The sequence below is a fragment of the Primulina tabacum genome, unplaced genomic scaffold, assembly GCF_025594145.1.
Source record: "Primulina tabacum isolate GXHZ01 unplaced genomic scaffold, ASM2559414v2 Contig1326, whole genome shotgun sequence".
NCBI lineage: Eukaryota > Viridiplantae > Streptophyta > Magnoliopsida > Lamiales > Gesneriaceae > Primulina > Primulina tabacum.
This window is the reverse complement of record NW_027460207.1, coordinates 215-18632: the sequence shown is the minus strand read 5'-3', so window position 1 is coordinate 18632 and position 18418 is coordinate 215. Positions and strand designations below refer to the sequence as shown.

The 18418-nt window shown below is 44.9% G+C and overlaps 18 non-coding genes and 5 pseudogenes across 18 annotated transcripts; all 23 read right to left on the bottom strand.

The window, feature by feature from the left end:
- Window positions 1-455: 455 nt before the first annotated feature.
- On the bottom strand, window positions 456-570 carry LOC142536432 (5S ribosomal RNA). The gene has a single exon (XR_012818249.1). It is a non-coding gene; the product is annotated as a 5S ribosomal RNA (ribosomal RNA).
- Window positions 571-1232: 662 nt separating this feature from the next.
- Window positions 1233-1348, bottom strand: LOC142536425 (5S ribosomal RNA). The gene has a single exon (XR_012818242.1). It is a non-coding gene; the product is annotated as a 5S ribosomal RNA (ribosomal RNA).
- Window positions 1349-2023: 675 nt separating this feature from the next.
- Window positions 2024-2142, bottom strand: LOC142536424 (5S ribosomal RNA). The gene has a single exon (XR_012818241.1). It is a non-coding gene; the product is annotated as a 5S ribosomal RNA (ribosomal RNA).
- Window positions 2143-2820: 678 nt separating this feature from the next.
- On the bottom strand, window positions 2821-2938 carry LOC142536445 (5S ribosomal RNA). Its single transcript, XR_012818256.1, has one exon. It is a non-coding gene; the product is annotated as a 5S ribosomal RNA (ribosomal RNA).
- Window positions 2939-3615: 677 nt separating this feature from the next.
- On the bottom strand, window positions 3616-3733 carry LOC142536446 (5S ribosomal RNA). The gene has a single exon (XR_012818257.1). It is a non-coding gene; the product is annotated as a 5S ribosomal RNA (ribosomal RNA).
- Window positions 3734-4412: 679 nt separating this feature from the next.
- On the bottom strand, window positions 4413-4529 carry LOC142536426 (5S ribosomal RNA). Its single transcript, XR_012818243.1, has one exon. It is a non-coding gene; the product is annotated as a 5S ribosomal RNA (ribosomal RNA).
- Window positions 4530-5207: 678 nt separating this feature from the next.
- Window positions 5208-5323, bottom strand: LOC142536430 (5S ribosomal RNA). The gene has a single exon (XR_012818247.1). It is a non-coding gene; the product is annotated as a 5S ribosomal RNA (ribosomal RNA).
- Window positions 5324-6004: 681 nt separating this feature from the next.
- On the bottom strand, window positions 6005-6119 carry LOC142536431 (5S ribosomal RNA). Its single transcript, XR_012818248.1, has one exon. It is a non-coding gene; the product is annotated as a 5S ribosomal RNA (ribosomal RNA).
- Window positions 6120-6799: 680 nt separating this feature from the next.
- Window positions 6800-6915, bottom strand: LOC142536443 (5S ribosomal RNA; annotated as a pseudogene).
- A 680-nt stretch (window positions 6916-7595) lies between these two features.
- LOC142536438 (5S ribosomal RNA) lies at window positions 7596-7710 on the bottom strand. The gene has a single exon (XR_012818254.1). It is a non-coding gene; the product is annotated as a 5S ribosomal RNA (ribosomal RNA).
- A 689-nt stretch (window positions 7711-8399) lies between these two features.
- On the bottom strand, window positions 8400-8517 carry LOC142536433 (5S ribosomal RNA). Its single transcript, XR_012818250.1, has one exon. It is a non-coding gene; the product is annotated as a 5S ribosomal RNA (ribosomal RNA).
- Window positions 8518-9191: 674 nt separating this feature from the next.
- Window positions 9192-9311, bottom strand: LOC142536435 (5S ribosomal RNA). The gene has a single exon (XR_012818252.1). It is a non-coding gene; the product is annotated as a 5S ribosomal RNA (ribosomal RNA).
- Window positions 9312-9995: 684 nt separating this feature from the next.
- LOC142536442 (5S ribosomal RNA) lies at window positions 9996-10114 on the bottom strand (annotated as a pseudogene).
- A 688-nt stretch (window positions 10115-10802) lies between these two features.
- LOC142536428 (5S ribosomal RNA) lies at window positions 10803-10922 on the bottom strand. Its single transcript, XR_012818245.1, has one exon. It is a non-coding gene; the product is annotated as a 5S ribosomal RNA (ribosomal RNA).
- A 682-nt stretch (window positions 10923-11604) lies between these two features.
- LOC142536444 (5S ribosomal RNA) lies at window positions 11605-11716 on the bottom strand (annotated as a pseudogene).
- A 675-nt stretch (window positions 11717-12391) lies between these two features.
- On the bottom strand, window positions 12392-12511 carry LOC142536447 (5S ribosomal RNA). The gene has a single exon (XR_012818258.1). It is a non-coding gene; the product is annotated as a 5S ribosomal RNA (ribosomal RNA).
- A 676-nt stretch (window positions 12512-13187) lies between these two features.
- On the bottom strand, window positions 13188-13306 carry LOC142536429 (5S ribosomal RNA). Its single transcript, XR_012818246.1, has one exon. It is a non-coding gene; the product is annotated as a 5S ribosomal RNA (ribosomal RNA).
- Window positions 13307-13991: 685 nt separating this feature from the next.
- Window positions 13992-14112, bottom strand: LOC142536441 (5S ribosomal RNA; annotated as a pseudogene).
- Window positions 14113-14795: 683 nt separating this feature from the next.
- Window positions 14796-14913, bottom strand: LOC142536434 (5S ribosomal RNA). The gene has a single exon (XR_012818251.1). It is a non-coding gene; the product is annotated as a 5S ribosomal RNA (ribosomal RNA).
- A 680-nt stretch (window positions 14914-15593) lies between these two features.
- LOC142536439 (5S ribosomal RNA) lies at window positions 15594-15713 on the bottom strand. Its single transcript, XR_012818255.1, has one exon. It is a non-coding gene; the product is annotated as a 5S ribosomal RNA (ribosomal RNA).
- Window positions 15714-16366: 653 nt separating this feature from the next.
- LOC142536440 (5S ribosomal RNA) lies at window positions 16367-16484 on the bottom strand (annotated as a pseudogene).
- A 669-nt stretch (window positions 16485-17153) lies between these two features.
- On the bottom strand, window positions 17154-17272 carry LOC142536427 (5S ribosomal RNA). The gene has a single exon (XR_012818244.1). It is a non-coding gene; the product is annotated as a 5S ribosomal RNA (ribosomal RNA).
- Window positions 17273-17933: 661 nt separating this feature from the next.
- LOC142536436 (5S ribosomal RNA) lies at window positions 17934-18049 on the bottom strand. The gene has a single exon (XR_012818253.1). It is a non-coding gene; the product is annotated as a 5S ribosomal RNA (ribosomal RNA).
- Window positions 18050-18418: the final 369 nt, after the last annotated feature.

The window sequence follows — 18418 nt, the reverse complement described above, 5'->3', positions numbered from 1 at the left end:
ATTAACCGTTCCGAGTAATCTGCGTCATACCTTCCGCACAGAACCGCTCACGACAAAAAAATCGATAAATTTCCCAGAAATAGAAAAAAAATAAGAAAAGGAAATAACGAATGTAAAGCTATTATTATGCCTCGGATACGATAAAATGGAACCGGAATCGAATTTCGAACTTCCTAAGCGGATTTCTCGAGGAAACGAAAGCTTAACAGAAGCGGTAAATCGCAAATTATAGGTCTTAGAGAAGGAATTCGGCTAAAATCTCGTCAGCTCATTGCATAGTTATGAGTCTCGTCCGTTTTCCCGTTTGCAATCAAATTAGCCTACAATTTTTTCCAAATCCGGCAGTGCCCGAGCTACTTTCATTTCACATGTCTTATCTGGTCCGATCGAGATTCAGATGATTTGAGCCGAAAATCGTCTGTCAACAAGTAATCAAAAATAGAAAAACACGAAAAGGGGTGCAACACGAGGACTTCCCAGGGGTCCCATCCTAGTACTGCTCCGCCCAAGCACGCTTAACTTCGGAGTTCTGATGGGATCCGGTGCATTAGTGCTGGTATGATCGCACCCGACATTGAGTGGGATGTTTATTCTTATATCCCTCGAGTACGTGTGGAGCGGGCGGCGATGGACACACGCGGCACTGCTCTCGCCCAATCATAACCAAAAGTTAAGCGTTCTGGCGCGATGGCAGAGGTAGATGGGTGACCTCCTGGGAAGACCTCGTGTCGCGACCGTTACGTAAATTATGGATAAAACAGTCGAAATAATTGTTTTAATGAGTTAACCGTCTCCGAGTAATCTGCGTCATACCCTTCCGCACAGAACCGGCTCACGACAACAAAAATCGATAAATGTTCCCAAAAAAAAAAAAAATAAGAAGAAGGAAATAACGAAGGTAAGCTATTATTATGCCTGGATACGATAAAATGGAACCGGAATCGAATTTCGAACTTCCTAAGCGGATTTCTCGAGGAACGAAAGCTTAACAGAAGCGTAAATCGAAATTAGAGGGTCTTAGAGAAGGAATTCGGCTAAAATCTCGTCAGCTCATTGCGTAGTAATGAGTCTCGTCCGTTGCCCGTTTACAATCAAATTAGCCTACAATTTTGTCCAAATCCGGCAGTGCCCAGCTACTTTCATTTCACATGTCTTATCTGGTCCGATCGAGATTCAGATGATTTGAGCCGAAAATCGTCTGTCAACGTAATCAAAAATAGAAAAACACGAAAAGGGTGCAACACGAGGACTTCCCAGGGGTCACCCATCCTAGTACTGCTCGCCCAAGCACGCTTAACTTCGGAGTTCTGATGGGATCCGGTGCATTAGTGCTGGTATGATCGCACCCGACATTGAATGGGATGTTTATTCTTATATCCCTCGAGTACGTGTGGAGCGGGCGGCGATGGACAACACGCGGCACTGCTCTCGCCCAATCATAACCATGAAGTTAAGCGTTCTGGCGCGATGGCAGAGGTAGGATGGGTGACCTCCCTGGGAAGACCTCGTGTCATCGTTTACGTAAATTATGATAAAACAGTCGAAATAATTGTTTTTAATGAGTTAACCGTCTCCGGAGTAATCTGCGTCATACCCTTCCGCACAGAACCGGCTCACGACAACAAAAATCGATAAATGTTCCCAGAAAATAGAAAAAAAATAAGAAGAAGGAAATAACGAATGTAAAGCTATTATTATACCTGGGATACGATAAAATGGAACCGGAATCGAATTTCGAACTTCCTAAGCGGATTTCTCGAGGAAACGAAAGCTTAACAGAAGCGTAAATCGCAAATTAGGGTCTTAGAGAAGGAATTCGGCTAAAATCTCGTCAGCTCATTGCGTAGTAATGAGTCTCGTCCGTTTGCCCGTTTACAATCAAATTAGCCTACAATTTTGTCCAAATCCGGCAGTGCCCGAGCTACTTTCATTTCACATGTCTTATCTGGTCCCGATCGAGATTCAGATGATTTGAGCCGAAAATCGTCTGTCAACAAGTAATCAAAAATAGAAAAACACGAAAAGGGTGCAACACGAGGACTTCCCAGGGGGTCACCCATCCTAGTACTGCTCTCGCCCAAGCACGCTTAACTTCGGAGTTCTGATGGGATCCGGTGCATTAGTGCTGGTATGATCGCACCCGACATGGAGTGGGATGTTTATTCTTATATCCCTCGAGTACGTGTGGAGCGGGCGGCGATGGACAACACGCGGCACTGCTCTCGCCCAATCATAACCATGAAGTTAAGCGTTCTGGCGCGATGGCAGAGCTAGGATGGGTGACCTCCCTGGGAAGACCTCGTGTCGCGACCGTTTACGTAAATTATGGATAAAACAGTCGAAATAATTGTTTTTAATGAGTTAACCGTCTCCGGAGTAATCTGCGTCATACCCTTCCGCACAGAACCGGCTCACGACAACAAAAATCGATAAATGTTCCCAAAATAAAAAAAAAAATAAGAAGAAGGAAATAACGAATGTAAAGCTATTATTATTCTGGGATACGATAAAATGGAACCGGAATCGAATTTCGAACTTCCTAAGCGGATTTCTCGAGGAACGAAAGCTTAACAGAAGCGGTAAATCGCAAATTAGAGGGTCTTAGAGAAGGAATTCGGCTAAAATCTCGTCAGCTCATTGCGTAGTAATGAGTCTCGTCCGTTTGCCGTTTACAATCAAATTAGCCTACAATTTTGTCCAAATCCGGCAGTGCCCGAGCTACTTTCATTTCACATGTCTTATCTGGTCCCGATCGAGATTCAGATGATTTGAGCCGAAAATCGTCTGTCAACAAGTAATCAAAAATAGAAAAACACGAAAAGGGTGCAACACGAGGACTTCCCAGGGGTCACCCATCCTAGTACTGCTCTCGCCCAAGCACGCTTAACTTCGGAGTTCTGATGGGATCCGGTACATTAGTGCTGGTATGATCGCACCCGACATTGAGTGGGATGTTTATTCTTATATCCCTCGAGTACGTGTGGAGCGGGCGGCGATGGACAACACGCGGCACTGCTCTCGCCCAATCATAACCATGAAGTTAAGCGTTCTGGCGCGATGGCAGAGCTAGGATGGGTGACTCCCTGGGAAGACCTCGTGTCGCGACGTTTACGTAAATTATGGATAAAACAGTCGAAATAATTGTTTTTAATGAGTTAACCGTCTCCGGAGTAATCTGCGTCATACCCTTCCGCACAGAACCGGCTCACGACAACAAAAATCGATAAATGTTCCCAGAAAATAGAAAAAAATAAGAAGGAAATAACGAATGTAAAGCTATTATTATGCCTGGGATACGATAAAATGGAACCGGAATCGAATTTCGAACTTCCTAAGCGGATTTCTCGAGGAAACGAAAGCTTAACAGAAGCGGTAAATCGCAAATTAGAGGGTCTTAGAGAAGGAATTCGGCTAAAATCTCGTCAGCTCATTGCGTAGTAATGAGTCTCGTCCGTTTGCCCGTTTACAATCAAATTAGCCTACAATTTTGTCCAAATCCGGCAGTGCCCGAGCTACTTTCATTTCACATGTCTTATCTGGTCCCGATCGAGATTCAGATGATTTGAGCCGAAAATCGTCTGTCAACAAGTAATCAAAAATAGAAAAACACGAAAAGGGGTGCAACACGAGGACTTCCCAGGGGTCATCCATCCTAGTACTGCTCTCGCCCAAGCACGCTTAACTTCGGAGTTCTGATGGGATCCGGTGCATTAGTGCTGGTATGATCGCACCCGACATTGAGTGGGATGTTTATTCTTATATCCCTCGAGTACGTGTGGAGCGGGCGGCGATGGACAACACGCGGCACTGCTCTCGCCCAATCATAACCATGAAGTTAAGCGTTCTGGCGCGATGGCAGAGGTAGGATGGGTGACCTCCCTGGGAAGACCTCGTGTCGCGACCGTTTACGTAAATTATGGATAAAACAGTCGAAATAATTGTTTTTAATGAGTTAACCGTCTCCGGAGTAATCTGCGTCATACCCTTCCGCACAGAACCGGCTCACGACAACAAAAATCGATAAATGTTCCCAGAAAATAAAAAAAAATAAGAAGAAGGAAATAACGAATGTAAAGCTATTATTATGCCTGGGATACGATAAAATGGAACCGGAATCGAATTTCGAACTTCCTTAGCTTATTTCTTGAGGAAACGAAAGCTTAACAGAAGCGTAAATCGCAAATTAGAGGGTCTTAGAGAAGGAATTCGGCTAAAATCTCGTCAGCTCATTGCGTAGTAATGAGTCTCGTCCGTTTGCCCGTTTACAATCAAATTAGCCTACAATTTTGTCCAAATCCGGCAGTGCCCGAGCTACTTTCATTTCACATGTCTTATCTGGTCCCGATCGAGATTCAGATGATTTGAGCCGAAAATCGTCTGTCAACAAGTAATCAAAATAGAAAAACACGAAAAGGGTGCAACACGAGGACTTCCCAGGGGGTCACCCATCCTAGTACTGCTCTCGCCCAAGCACGCTTAACTTCGGAGTTCTGATGGGATCCGGTGCATTAGTGCGTATGATCGCACCCGACATTGAGTGGGATGTTTATTCTTATATCCCTCGAGTACGTGTGGACGGGCGGCGATGGACAACACGCGGCACTGCTCTCGCCCAATCATAACCATGAAGTTAAGCGTTCTGGCGCGATGGCAGAGTAGGATGGGTGACCTCCCTGGGAAGACCTCGTGTCGCGACCGTTTACGTAAATTATGGATAAAACAGTCGAAATAATTGTTTTTAATGAGTTAACCGTCTCCGGAGTAATCTGCGTCATACCCTTCCGCACAGAACCGGCTCACGACAACAAAAATCGATAAATGTTCCCAGAAAATAAAAAAAATAAGAAGAAGGAAATAACGAATGTAAAGCTATTATTATGCCTGGGATACGATAAAATGGAACCGGAATCGAATTTCGAACTTCCTAAGCGGATTTCTCGAGGAAACGAAAGCTTAACAGAAGCGGTAAATCGCAAATTAGAGGGTCTTAGAGAAGGAATTCGGCTAAAATCTCGTCAGCTCATTGCGTAGTAATGAGTCTCGTCCGTTTGCCCGTTTACAATCAAATTAGCCTACAATTTTGTCCAAATCCGGCAGTGCCCGAGCTACTTTCATTTCACATGTCTTATCTGGTCCCGATCGAGATTCAGATGATTTGAGCCGAAAATCGTCTGTCAACAAGTAATCAAAAATAGAAAAACACGAAAAGGGTGCAACACGAGGACTTCCCAGGGGTCACCCATCCTAGTACTGCTCTCCCAAGCACGCTTAACTTCGGAGTTCTGATGGGATCCGGTGCATTAGTGCTGGTATGATCGCACCCGACATTGAGTGGGATGTTTATTCTTATATCCCTCGAGTACGTGTGGAGCGGGCGGCGATGGACAACACGCGGCACTGCTCTCGCCCAATCATAACCATGAAGTTAAGCGTTCTGGCGCGATGGCAGAGCTAGGATGGGTGACCTCCCTGGGAAGATCTCGTGTCGCGACTGTTTACGTAAATTATGGATAAAATAGTCGAAATAAAATTTTTAATGAGTTATCCGTCTCCGGAGTAATCTCCGTCATACCCTTCCGCACAGAACCGGCTCACGACAACAAAAATCGATAAATGTTCCCAGAAAATAGAAAAAAAATAAGAAGAAGGAAATAACGAATGTAAAGCTATTATTATGCCTGGGATACGATAAAATGGAACCGGAATCGAATTTCGAACTTCCTAAGCGGATTTCTCGAGGAAACGAAAGCTTAACAGAAGCGGTAAATCGCAAATTAGAGGGTCTTAGAGAAGGAATTCGGCTAAAATCTCGTCAGCTCATTGCGTAGTAATGAGTCTCGTCCGTTTGCCCGTTTACAATCAAATTAGCCTACAATTTTGTCCAAATCCGGCAGTGCCCGAGCTACTTTCATTTCACATGTCTTATCTGGTCCCGATCGAGATTCAGATGATTTGAGCCGAAAATCGTCTGTCAACAAGTAATCAAAAATAGAAAAACACGAAAAGGGTGCAACACGAGGACTTCCCAGGGGGTCACCATCCTAGTACTGCTCTCGCCCAAGCACGCTTAACTTCGGAGTTCTGATGGGATCCGGTGCATTAGTGCTGGTATCGCACCCGACATTGAGTGGGATGTTTATTCTTATATCCCTCGAGTACGTGTGGAGCGGGCGGCGATGGACAACACGCGGCACTGCTCTCGCCCAATCATAACCATGAAGTTAAGCGTTCTGGCGCGATGGCAGAGTAGGATGGGTGACCTCCCTGGGAAGACCTCGTGTCGCGACCGTTTACGTAAATTATGGATAAAACAGTCGAAATAATTGTTTTTAATGAGTTAACCGTCTCCGGAGTAATCTGCGTCATACCCTTCCGCACAGAACCGGCTCACGACAACAAAAATCGATAAATGTTCCCAGAAAATAAAAAAAATAAGAAGAAGGAAATAACGAATGTAAAGCTATTATTATGCCTGGGATACGATAAAATGGAACCGGAATCGAATTTCGAACTTCCTAAGCGGATTTCTCGAGGAAACTGAAAGCTTAACAGAAGCGGTAAATCGCAAATTAGAGGGTCTTAGAAGAAGGAATTCGGCTAAAATCTCGTCAGCTCATTGCGTAGTAATGAGTCTCGTCCGTTTGCCCGTTTACAATCAAATTAGCCTACAATTTTGTCCAAATCCGGCAGTGCCCGAGCTACTTCATTTCACATGTCTTATCTGGTCCCGATCGAGATCAGATGAGTTGAGCCGAAAATCGTCTGTCAACAAGTAATCAAAAATAGAAAAACACGAAAAAGGGTGCAACACGAGGACTTCCCAGGGGTCACCCATCCTAGTACTGCCTTCGCCCAAGCACGCTTAACTTCGAGTTCTGAGGGGATCCGGTGCATTATGCTGGTATGATCGCACCCAGACATTGAGTTGGATGTTTATTCTATATCCCTCGAGTACGTGTGGAGCGGGCGGCGATGGACAACACGCGGCACTGCTCTCGCCCAATCATAACCATGAAGTTAAGCGTTCTGGCGCGATGGGCAGAGCTAGGATGGTGACCTCCCTGGGAAGACCTCGTGTCGCGACCGTTTACGTAAATTATGGATAAACAGTCGAAATAATTGTTTTAATTGAGTTAACCGTCTCCGGGAGTAATCTGCGTCAACCCTTCCGCACAGAACCGGCTCACGACAACAAAATCGATAAATGTCCCAGAAAATAGAAAAAAAAATAAGAAGAAGGAAATAACGAATGTAAAGCTATTATTATGCCTGGGATACGATAAATGGAACCGGAATCGAATTTCGAACTTCCTAAGCGGATTTCTCGAGGAAACGAAAGCTTAACAGAAGCGGTAAATCGCAAATTAGAGGGTCTTAGAGAAGGAATTCGGCTAAAATTCTCGTCAGCTCATTGCGTAGTAATGAGTTTCGTCCGTTTGCCCGTTTACAATCAAATTAGCCTACAATTTTGTCCAAATCCGGCAGTGCCCGAGCTACTTTCATTTCACATGTCTTATCTGGTCCCGATCGAGATTCAGATGATTTGAGCCGAAAATCGTCTGTCAACAAGTAATCAAAAATAGAAAAACCCGAAACGGGTACAACACAAGGACTTCCCAGGGGTCACCCATCCTAGTACTGCTCCCCAAGCACGCTTAACTTCGGAGTTCTGATGGGATCCGGTGCATTAGTGCTGGTATGATCGCACCCGACATTGAGTGGGATGTTTATTCTTATATCCCTCGAGTACGTGTGGAGCGGGCGGCGATGGACAACACGCGGCACTGCTCTCGCCCAATCATAACCATGAAGTTAAGCGTTCTGGCGCGATGGCAGAGCTAGGATGGGTGACCTCCCTGGGAAGACCTCGTGTCGCGACCGTTTACGTAAATTATGGATAAAACAGTCGAAATAATTGTTTTTAATGAGTTAACCGTCTCCGGAGTAATCTGCGTCATACCCTTCCGCACAGAACCGGCTCACGACAACAAAAATCGATAAATGTTCCCAGAAAATAGAAAAAAAAATAAGAAGAAGGAAAATAACCGAATGTAAGCTATTATTATTGTTGGGATACGATAAAATGGAACCAGAATCGAATTTCGAACCTTCCTAAGAGGATTTTCTCGAGGAAACGAAAGCTTAACAGAAGCGTTAAATCGCAAATTAGAGGGTCTTAGAGAAAGGAATTCGGCTATAAATCTCGTCAGCTCATTGCGTAGTAATGAGTCTCGTCCGTTTGCCCGTTTACAATCAAATTAGCCTACAATTTTGTCCAAATCCGGTAGTGCCCGAGCTACTTTCATTTCACTTGTCTTGTCTAGTCCCGATCGAGATTCAGATGATGTGAGCCGAAAATCGTCTTTCAACAAGTAATCAAAATAGAAAAACACGAAAAAGGGGTGCAACACGAGGACTTCCCAGGGGGTCCCCATCCTAGTACTGCTCTTCGCCAAGCACGCTTAACTTCGGAGTTCTGATGGGATCCGGTGCATTAGTGTTGGTATGATCGCACCCGACATTGAGTGGGATGTTTATTCTTATATCCCTCGAGTACGTGTGGAGCGGGCGGCGATGGACAACACGCGGCACTGCTCTCGCCCAATCATAACCATGAAGTTAAAGCGTTCTAGCGCGATGGCATAGCTAGGATGGTGACCTCCCTGGGAAGACCTCGTATCGCGACCCGTTTACGTAATTATGGATAAACATTCGAAATAATTGTTTTAATGAGTTAACCGTCTCCGGAGTAATCTGCGTCATACCCTTCCGCACAGAACCGGCTCACGACAACAAAAATCGATAAATGTTCCCAGAAAATAGAAAAAAAATAAGAAGAAGGAAATAACGAATGTAAAGCTATTATTGCCTCGGATACGATAAAATGGAACCGGAATCGAATTTCGACTTCTAAGAGGATTTCTCGAGAAAACGAAAGCTTAACAAGAGCGGTAAATCGCAATTAGAGGGTCTTAGAGAAGGAATTCGGCTAAAATCTCGTCAGCTCATTGCGTAGTAATGAGTCTCGTCCGTTTGCCCGTTACAATCAAATTAGCCTAGAATTTTGTCCAAATCCGGCAGTGCCCGAGCTACTTTCATTCACATGTCTTATCTGGTCCCGATCGAGATTCAGATGATTTGAGCCGAAACTCGTCTGTCAACAAGTAATCAGAAATAGAAAAACACGAAAAGGGGTGCAACACGAGGACTTCCCAGGGGGTCACCCATCCTAGTACTGCTCTTCGCCCAAGCACGCTTAACTTCGGAGTTCTGATGGGATCCGGTGCATTAGTGCTGGTATGATCGCACCCGACATTGAGTGGGATGTTTATTCTTATATCCCTCGAGTACGTGTGGAGCGGGCGGCGATGGACAACACGGCGGCACTGCTCTCGCCCAATCATAACCATGAGTTAAGCGTTCTGGCGCGATGGCAGAGCTAGGATGGGTGACCTCCCTGGGAAGACCTCGTGTCGCGACCGTTTACGTAATTATGGATAAAACAGTCGAAATAATTGATTTTTACATGAGTTAACCGTCTCCGGAGTAATCTGTCGTCATACCCTTCCGCACAGAACCGCTCACGACAACAAAAATCGATAATTGTTCCAGAAAATAAAAAAAAAATAAGAAGAAGGAAATAACGAATGTAAAGCTAGTATTATGCCTAGGATAAGATAAAATGGAACCGAATCGAATTTCGAACTTCCTAAGAGGATTTCTCAGAGAAAACGAAAGCTTAACAAAAGCGGTAAATCGCAAATTAGAGGGTCTTAGAGAAGGAATTCGGCTAAATCTCGTCAGCTCATTGCTAGTAATGAGTCTCGCGTCCGTTTGCCCGGTTACAATCAAATTAGCCTACAATTTTGTCCAAATTCCGGCAGTGCCCGAGCTACTTTCATTTCACAGGTCTTATCTGGTCCCGATCAGATTTCAGATGATTTGAGACGAAAATCGTCTGTCAACAAGTAATCAAAAATAGAAAAACACGAAAAGGGGTGCAACACGAGGACTTCCCAGGGGGTCCCCAGCCTAGTACTGCGGTCGCGCCCAAGCACGCTTAACTTCGGAATTCTGATGGATCCGGTGCATTAGTGCTGGTATGATCGCACCCGGACATTGAAGTGGGATGTTTATTCTTATATCCCTCGAGTACGTGTGGAGCGGAGCGGCGATGGACACACGCTGCACTGCTCTCGGCCAATCATAACCATGAAGTTAAGCGTTCTGGCGCGATGGCAGAGCTAGGATGGGTGACCTCCCTGGGAAGACCTCGTGTCGCGACCGTTTACGTAAATTATAGGATAAAACAGTCGAAATAATTTTTTTAATGATTGACACCGTCTCCGGAGTAATCTGCGTCATACCCTTCCGCACAGAACCGGCTCACGACAACAAAAATCGATAAATTTTCGCAGAAAATAAAAAAAAATAAGAAGAAGGAAATAACGAATGTAAGCTATTATTATTGCTTAGGATACGATAAAAAGGGAACCGAATCGAATTTCGAACTTCCCTAAGAGGATTTTTCGAGGAAACGAATAGCTTAACATAAGCGGTGAAGTCGCAAATTAGAGGGTCTTAGAGAAAGGAATTCAGGCTAAAATCTCGTCAGCTCATTGCGTAATGAGTCTCGTCCGTTTGCCCGTTTACAATCAAATTAGCCTACAATTTTGTCCAAATCCGGCAGTGCCCGAGCCTTTCATTTCACTTGTCTTGTCTAGGTCCCGATCGAGATTAGATGATTTGAGCCGAAAATCGTCTTTCAACAAAGTAATCAGCAAATAGAAAAAACACGAAAAAGGGTGCAACACCGAGGACTTCCCATGGGGTCACCCATCCTAGTACTGCTCTCGCCCAAGCACGCTTAACTTCGGAGTTCTGATGGGATCCGGTGCTTAGTAGCTGGTATGATCGCACCCGACATTGAGTGGGATGTTTATTCTTATCTCCCTCGAGTACGTGTGGGAGCGGGCGGCGATGGACAACACGCGGCACTGCTCTCGCCCAATCATAAACCATGAAGTTAAGCGTTCTGGCGCGATGGCAGAGCTAGGATGGGTGACCTCCCTGGGAAGACCTCGTATCGCGACCGTTTACGTAAATTATGGATAAAACATCGAAATAATTGTTTTAATGAGTTGAACCGTCTCCGGAGTAATCTGCGTCATACCCTTCCGCACAGAACCGCTCACGACAACAAAAAATCGATAAATGTTCCCAGAAAATAGAAAAAAAATAAGAAGAAGGAAATAACGAATGTAAAGCTATTATTATGCCTGGTAGATACGATAAAATGGAACCGAATCGAATTTCGAACTTCCTAGAGGATTTCTCGAGAAACGAAAGCTTAACAGAAGCGGTAAATCGCAAATTAGAGGGTCTTAGAGAAGGAATCGGCTAAAATCTCGTCAGCTCATTGCGTAGTAATGAGTCTCGTCCGTTTGCCCGTTTACAATCAAATTAGCCTACAATTTTGTCCAAATCCGGCAGTGCCCGAGCTACTTTCATTTCACATGTCTTATCTGGTCCCGATCGAGATTTCAGATGATTTGAGCCGAAAATCGTCTGTCAACAAGTAATCAAAAATAGAAAAACACGAAAAGGGTGCAACACGAGGACTTCCAGGGGTCCCATCCTAGTACTGCTCTCGCCCAAGCACGCTTAACTTCGGAGTTCTGATGGGATCCGTGCATTAGTGCGGTAGATCGCACCCGACATTGAGTGGGATGTTTTTCTTATATCCCTCGAGTACGTGTGGAGCGGCGGCGATGGACAACACGCGGCACTGCTCTCGCCCAATCATAACCATGAAGTTAAGCGTTCTGGCGCGATGGCAGAGTAGGATGGGTGACCTCCCTGGGAAGACCTCGTGTCGCGACCGTTTACGTAAATTATGGATAAAACAGTCGAAATAATTGTTTTTAATGAGTTAACCGTCTCCGGAGTAATCTGCGTCATACCCTTCCGCACAGAACCGGCTCACGACAACAAAAAATCGAAATGTTCCCAGAAAATAGAAAAAAAATAAGAAGAAGGAAATACGAATGTAAAGCTTTATTATGCCTGGATACGATAAAATGGAACCGAATACGAATTTCGAACTTCCTAGAGCGGATTTCTCGAGGAAACGAAAGCTTAACAGAAGCGGTAATCGGCAAATTAGAGGGTCTTAGAGAAGGAATTCGGCTAAAATCTCGTCAGCTCATTGCGTATAATGAGTCTCGTCCGTTGCCCGTTTACAATCAAATTAGCCTACAATTTTGTCCAAATCCGGCAGTGCCCGAGCTACTTTCATTTCACATGTCTTATCTAGTCCCGATCGAGATTCAGATGATTTGAGCCGAAAATCGTCTGTCAACAAGTAATCAGAAATAGAAAAACACGAAAAGGGGTGCATACACGAGGACTTCCCAGGGGGTCACCCATCCTAGTACTGCTCTCGCCCAAGCATGCTTAACTTCGGAGTTCTGATGGGATCCGGTGCATTAGTGCTGGTATGATCGCACCCGACATTGAGTGGGATGTTTAGTCTTATATCCCTCGAGTACGTGTGGAGCGGCGGCGATGGACAACACGCGGCACTGCTCTCCGCCCAATCATAACCATGAAGTTAAGCGTTCTGGCGCGATGGCAGAGGTAGGATGGGTGACCTCCCTGGAAGACCTCGTGTCGCGACCGTTTACGTAAATTATGGATAAACGTCGAAATAAATTGTTTTAATGAGTTACCGTCTCCGGAGTAATCTGCGTCATACCCTTCCGCACAGAACCGGCTCACGACACAAAAAATCGATAATGTTCCAGAAAATAGAAAAAAAAATAAAGAAGGAATAACGAATGTAAAGCTATTATTATGCCTGGGATACGATAAAATGGAACCGGAATCGAATTTCGAACTTCCTAAGCGGATTTCTCGAGGAAACGAAAGCTTAATAGAAGCGGTAAATCGCAAATTAGAGGGCTTAGAGAAGGAATTCGGCTAAAATCTCGTCAGCTCATTGGCGTAGTAATGAGTCTCGTCCGTTTGCCTCGTTTACATCAAATTAGCCTACAATTTTGTCCAAATCCGGCAGTGCCCGACTACTTTCATTTCACATGTCTTAGTCTGGTCCCGATCGAGATTCAGATGATTTGAGCCGAAAATCGTCTGTCAACAAGTAATCAAAAATAGAAAAACACGAAAAGGGGGTGCAACACGAGGACTTCCCAGGGGGTCACCCATCCTAGTACTGCTCTTCGCCCAAGCACGCTTACTTCGGAGTTCTGATGGGATCCGGTGCATTAGTGCTGGTATGATCGCACCCGACATTGAGTGGGATGTTTATTCTTATATCCCTCGAGTACGTGTGGAGCGGGCGGCGATGGACAACACGCGGCACTGCTCTCGCCCAATCATAACCATGAAGTTAAGCGTTCTGGCGCGATGGCAGAGGTAGGATGGGTGACCTCCTGGGAAGACCTCGTGTCGCGACCGTTTACGTAAATTACGGATAAAACAGTCGAAATAATTGTTTTTAATGAGTTAACCGTCTCCGCAGTAATCTGCGTCATACCCTTCCGCACAGAACCGGCTCACGACAACAAAAATCGATAAATGTTCCCAGAAAATAGAAAAAAAAATAAGAAGAAGGAAATAACGAATGTAAAGCTATTATAGGCTTGGGATACGATAAAATGGAACCGAATCGAATTTCGAACTTCCTAAGGCGGATTTCTCGAGGAAACGAAAGCTTAACAGAAGCGGTAAATCGCAAATTAGAGGGGTCTTAGAGAAGGAATTCGGCTAAAATCTCGTCAGCTCAGTGCGTAGTAATAGTCTCGTCCGTTTGCCCGTTTACAATCAAATTAGCCTACAATTTTGTCCAAATTCCTACAGTGCCCGAGCTACTTTCATTTCACATGTCTTATCTGGTCTCGATCGAGATTCAGATGATTTGAGCCGAAAATCGTCTGTCAACAAGTAATCAAAAAATAGAAAAAACACGAAAAGGGGTGCAACACGAGGACTTCCCAGGGGGTCACCCATCCTAGTATGCCTCTCGCACCAAGCACGCTTAACTTCGGAAGTTCTGATGGGATCCGGTGCATTAGTGCTGGTATGATCGCACTGGACATTGAGTGGGATGTTTATTCTTATATCCCTCGAGTACGTGTGGAGCGGGCGGCGATGACAACACGCGGCAACTGCTCTCGCCCAATCATAACCATGAAGTTAAGCGTTCTGGCGCGATGGCAGAGGTAGGATGGGTGACCTCCTGGGAAGACCTCGTGTCGCGACCGTTTACGTAAATTATGGATAAAACAGTCGAAATAATTTTTTTAATGAGTTAACCGTCTCCGGAGTAATCTGCGTCATACCCTTCCGCACAGAACCGGCTCACGACACACAAAAATCGATAAATGTTCCCAGAAAATAGAAAAAAAAAATAAGAGAAGGAAATAACGAATGTAAAGCTATTATTATGCCTGGAGATACGATAAAATGGAACCAGAATCGAATTTCGAACTTCCTAAGCGGATTTCTCGAGGAAACGAAAGCTTAACAGAAGCGGTAATCGCAATTAGAGGGGTCTTATAGAAGAATTCGGCTAAAAATCTCGTCAGCTCATTGCGTAGAATGAGTCTCGTCCGTTTGCCCGTTTACAATCAAATAGCCTACAATTTTGTCCAAATTCCGGCATAGTGCCCGAGCTACTTTCATTTCACATGTCGTATCTGGTCCCGATCGAGATTCAGATGATTTGAGCCGAAATCGGCTGTCAACAAGTAATCAAAATAGAAAACACGAAAAAGGGGTGGCAACACGAGGACTTCCCAAGGGGTCACCCATCCTAGTACTGCTCTCGCCCAAGCACGCTTAACTTCGGAGTTCTGATGGATCCGGTGCATTAGTGCTAGTATGAATCGCACCTGACATTGAGTGGATGTTTATTCTTATATCTCTCGAGTACGTGTGGAGCGGGCGGCGATGGACAAACACGCGGCACTGCTCCTCGCCCAATCATAACCATGAAGTTAAGCGTTCTGGCGCGATGGCAGAGCTAGGATGGGTGACCTCCCTGGGAAGACCTCGTGTCGCGACTGTTTACTTAAATTATGGATAAAACAGTCGAAATAATTGTTTTAATGAGTTAACCGTCTCCGGAGTAATCTGCGTCATACCCTTCCGCACAGAACCGCTCACGACAACAAAAATCGATAAATGTTCCCAGAAAATAGAAAAAAAAATAAGAAGAAGGAAATAACGAATGTAAAGCTATTATTATGCCTGGATACGATAAAATTGGAACCGAATCGATTTCGAACTTCTAAGCGGATTTCCTCGAGGAAAACGAAAGCTTAACAAAGCGGTAAATCGCAAATTAGAGGGTCTTAGAGAAGGAATTCGGCTAAATCTCGTCAGCTCATTGCGTAGTAATGATCTCGTCCGTTTGCCCGTTTACAATCAAATTAGCCTACAATTTTGTCCAATCCGCAGTGCCCGAGCTACTTTCATTTCACATGTCTTATCTGGTCCCGATCGAGATTCAGATGATTTGAGCCGAAAATCGTCTGTCAACAAGTAATCAAAAAATAGAAAAAACACGAAAAGGGGTGCAAACACGAGGAACCTTCCAGGGGGTTCACCATCCTAGTACTGCTTCGCCCAAGCACGCTTAACTTCGGAGTTCTGATGGGATCCGGTGCATTAGTGCTGGTATGATCGCACCCGACATTGAGTGGATGTTTATTCTTATATCCCTCGAGTACGTGTGGAGCGGGCGGCGATGGACAACACGCGGCACTGCTCTCGCCCAATCATACCATGAAGTTAAGCGTTCTGGCGCGATGGCAGAGCTAGGATGGGTGACCTCCTGGGAAGACCTCGTGTCGCGACCGTTACGTAAATTATGGATAAAACAGTCGAAATAATTTTTTTAATGAGTTACCGTCTCCGGAGTAATCTGCGTCATACCCTTCCCACAGAACCGGCTCACGACAACAAAAATATAAATGTTCCCAGAAAATAGAAAAAAAATAAGAAGAAGGAAATAACGAATGTAAAGCTATTATTATGCCTGGGATACGATAAAATGGAACCGGAATCGAATTTCGAACTTCCTAAGCGGATTTCTCGAGGAAACGAAAGCTTAACAGAAGCGGTAAATCGCAAATTAGAGGGTCTTAGAGAAGGAATTCGGCTAAAATCTCGTCAGCTCATTGCGTAATGATCTCGTCCGTTTGCCCGTTTACAATCAAATTAGCCTACAATTTTGTCCAAATCCGGCAGTGCCCGAGCTACTTTCATTTCACATGTCTTATCTGGTCCCGATCGAGATTCAGTTGATTTGAGCAGAAAATCGTCTGTCAACAAGTAATCAAAAATAGAAAAACACGAGGACTTCCGAGGGGTCACCCATTCTACTACTACTCTCGCCCAAGCACGCTTAACTTCGGAGTTCTGATGGGATCCGGTACATTAGTGCTGGTATGATCGCACCCGACATTGAGTGGGATGTTTATCCTTATATCCTTCGAGTACGTGTGGAGCGGGCGGCGATGGACAACACGCGGCACTCTCTCGCCCAATCATAACCCGAAGTTAAGCGTTCTGGCGCGATGGCAGAGCTAGGATGGGTGACCTCCCTGGGAAGACCTCGTGTCGCGACGTTTACGTAAATTATGGATAAAACAGTCGAAATAATTGTTTTTAATGAGTTAACCGTCTCCGGAGTAATCTGCGTCATACCCTTCCGCACAGAACCGGCTCACCGACAACAAAAATCGATAAATGTTCCCAGAAATAAAAAAAAAATAAGAAGAAGGAAAATAACGAATGTAAAGCTATTATTATGCCTGGATACGATAAAATGGAACCGAATCGAATTTCGAACTTCCTAAGCGGATTTCTCGAGGAACGAAAGCTTAACAGAAGCGTTAAATCGCAATTAGGGTCTTAGAGAAGGAATTCGGCTAAAATCTCGTCAGCTCATTGCGTAGTAATGATCTCGTCCGTTTGCCCGTTTACAATCAAATTAGCCTACAATTTTGTCCAATCCGGCAGTGCCCCTACTTTCATTTCACATGTCTTATCTGGTCCCGATCGAGATTCGATGATTTGAGCCGAAAATCGTCTGTCAACAAGTAATCAAAAATAGAAAAACACGAAAAAGGGTGCAACACGAGGACTTCCCAGGGGGTCACCCATCCTAGTACTGCTCTCGCCCAAGCACCTTAACTTCGGAGTTTCTGATGGGATCCGGTGCATTAGTGCTGGTATGATCGCACCCGACATTGAGTGGGATGTTTATTCTTTATCCCTCGAGTACGTGTGGAGCGGCGGCGATGGACAACACGCGGCACTGCTCTCGCCCAATCATAACCATGAAGTTAAGCGTTCTGGCGCGATGGCAGAGGTAGGATGGGTGACCTCCCTGGAAGACCTCGTGTCGCGACCGTTTACGTAAATTATGGATAAAACAGTCGAAATAATTTGTTTTTAATGAGTTAACCGTCTCCGGAGTAATCTGCGTCATACCCTTCCGCACAGAACCGGCTCACGACAAAAAATCGATAAATGTTTCCAGAAAATAGAAAAAAAAATAAGAAAGGAAATAACGAATGTAAAGCTATTATTATGCCTGGATACATAAATGGAACCGGAATCGAATTTCGAACTTCCTAAGCGATTTCTCGAGAAACAAAGCTTACAGAAGGTAATCGCAAATTAGAGGGTCTTATAGAAGGAATTCGGCTAAAATCTCGTCAGCTCATTGCGTAGTAATGAGTCTCGTCCGTTTGCCCGTTTACAATCAAATTAGCCTACAATTTTGTCCAAATCCGGCAGTGCCCGAGCTACTTTCATTTCACATGTCTTATCTGGTCCCGATCGAGATTCAGATGATTTGAGCCGAAATCGTCTGTCAACAAGTAATCAAAAATAAAAACGAAAGTGTGCAACACAGGACTTCCCAGGGGTCACCCATCCTAGTACTGCTCTCGCCCAAGCACGCTTAATTCGGAGTTCTGATGGGATCCGGTGCATTAGTGCTGGTATGATCGCACCCGACATTGAGTGGGATGTTTATTCTTATATCCCTCGAGTACGTGTGGAGCGGGCGCGATGACAACACGCGGCACTGCTCTCGCCCAATCATAACCTGAATAAGTTTGTTCTGGCGCGATGGCAGAGGTGGATGGGTGACCTCCTGGGAAGACCTCGTGTCGCGACCGTTTACGTAAATTATGATAAAACAGTCGAAATAATTGTTTTTAATGAGTTACCGTCTCCGGAGTAATCTGCGTCATACCTTCCGCACAGAACCGCTCACGACAACAAAAATCGATAAATGTTCCCAGAAAAATAAAAAAAAATAAGAAGAAGGAAATAACGAATGTAAAGCTATTATTAGCTGGGATACGATAAAATGGAACCG